We start from the raw sequence: 2,170 nt of genomic DNA, 5'->3' as shown, positions 1-2,170 counted from the left end.
CAGCTCCCAGCTGCCGCCGGGTCGATGCCCTTCGATCTGTGCAGGGCTCTGGGCTGTGCTCCCATGGGCGCGGTGAGGGCCACCCCCCACGCACCAGGCTTTGGCCTGGCCTAGCGCCCCTGGAGCTAGCGCACCAGACATCCCAGTATGGGGGGGATTTGCACTGTTTGCACCCTGGCACTGGAGCTGAGGGTGCCCCTCATGCCCCCCACCCCATGCTGCCTCTGCAACCTTTCCTGTCTCCAGGCTCCACTGCAGGAGGAGCCCCCAAATGAGCCCTGCAAGCTCTGGAGTTCAGACCCCGGGAGGAGATGGGTTGTAGAGACATGGGCTGTGGCTAGCTGGGATGGAAAGGGTCTCTTCTGTGCACGTGCCTGTGCACGCTTGCACACACACACACACACACACACACCTGCGCACACACACATGCATGCCTGTACGTGCCTGCACATGCTCTGTGGCTCTAGGGCCGGCAGAGAGCATCGGGGCATGGGGGAGACCAGAACCCCCAGCCCTGGGCCTTGAACCCAGGCATCTGGGTGGGGTGACCCCCCGCTTCCAGGGGGATGGAGGCTGCAGGGAGGGCAAGGGGGGCTGTGACAGGGACAGGAGGGGCAGGCTGGGTAAAGCCCCCCCAGCCACGTGCCCCCTCTCCCAGGCAGCTCCAGCTCTGGGCTGCGTTGGGCGGGGGGTCACGCCAGGGGCTGCCCCTCCCCTCGGCTGGATTCCTTCAGCCGGAGCAGGTCCGTCCTGCTGCCAGATGACACAGGCCAGGCCTGGCCTGATGACCCGGGCGTGGCTTTCACCCCCAGGGCCTGCAGGCTGGGCGGGTGTGAGCATGTGTGTGCATGCGTGTGCATGCACATGTAGGGCACCAAGGCCAGGACTAAGTTGCCAGGTCTCCTGGGGCAGCATGTGGCTCTCCATGCGTGTGTATACATGTGCTATGTGACCCATAGCAGTACTGAATGTTGGAGCTGTGTGTGTGTGGGCACGTGTGTGCATGCGTGTGTGTGCATACATGGGCAAGTGAAAACCAAATGGCCCTGGGCAAGGACAGTGTGCAGGGGCTCTGTGTGCGCAGCATTGCTGTGTGTATAGGTGTGCCAAGTGCCCCATGGGGCTGTGTGTGCACACGTGTGTATGTGGGTATGCCCAATGCCCCCTGGTAAGGAGCTATGTGTGTGTGCATGTACGTGTGCATGTGTGTGTGCCAGGTGCTCCAAGCCAGAGCAGGACACAAGAGCTGTGTGCACGTGTGTGCACATGTGCCCAGTGCCTCATGGCAAGGCTGGTGCCCTGGGGCTGTGTGCACATTCAGATGTATGTGTGCATGCCCAGGTCTCATAGTCCCTCTAGTGGGTGGAAGTTATGTGTGTGTGTGTATGTGCATGCACACGTGTGCACACGTGCCACATGCTTCAGGGCAAGGGCAGCATTCTGGAGGGGTGTGTGTATGTACACGTGTGCATACCCAGTGCCCTACAGCCAGGTCACTGGGCAGGAGCCATACATGTGTGTGCATATGTGTGTGTGTGCATGCATGTGCATACACATGTGTGTGGATTCCAAATACTCCAAGGCAAGGGCAGTGCACAGGAGCTGTGTGCACATGTGTGTGCATGTACAGGTATTCCACAGCAATGCTAGTGCTCAGGAGCCCCATGTCTGTGTGTACACACGTGTGCATGCATGTGCCAAGTGCCCCAAGCAAGGCCAGCACTCCAGGCTTGCATGTCTACATACATGTGTGTTTGGGGGTGTGCATGCCCCATACCCTGCAGGAGGGCAAGGGCCCAGGAGGAGGGGGTGTGTGTGTGTATTTGTGTGTGTGCATGCACGCCCAGTGCCCCACAGCCACACCAGTGCCCAGCTGCGTGTGTGTGAGACACGTGTCTCACACGTGTGGCCCCACAGCCACACCAGTGCCCAGGAGCTCTGGGTGTGCATGCATGTGTGCACACCTGGCCTCACACGTGCGCGCACGCACACCCAAAGCCCCCCAGCCTCCCGAGGAACTGTGTGCGAGCACACGTGTGCAGGCTCCCCGGGAGCTCCGGGCGTGGCGGGGGTGCGGGTGCACACGCGGGTGCAAGTCCCCCCCGCCTCCCCCCGGCCGGAGCCGTGTGCCCGCCCCGCGTGTGTGACGTGTGTGTGCGGGTGTGTGTGT

Source organism: Alligator sinensis, unplaced genomic scaffold (assembly GCF_000455745.1).
Source record: "Alligator sinensis unplaced genomic scaffold, ASM45574v1 scaffold1083_1, whole genome shotgun sequence".
In the NCBI taxonomy this organism is placed as follows: Eukaryota; Metazoa; Chordata; order Crocodylia; family Alligatoridae; genus Alligator; species Alligator sinensis.
This window is presented reverse-complemented; position numbering follows the sequence as displayed.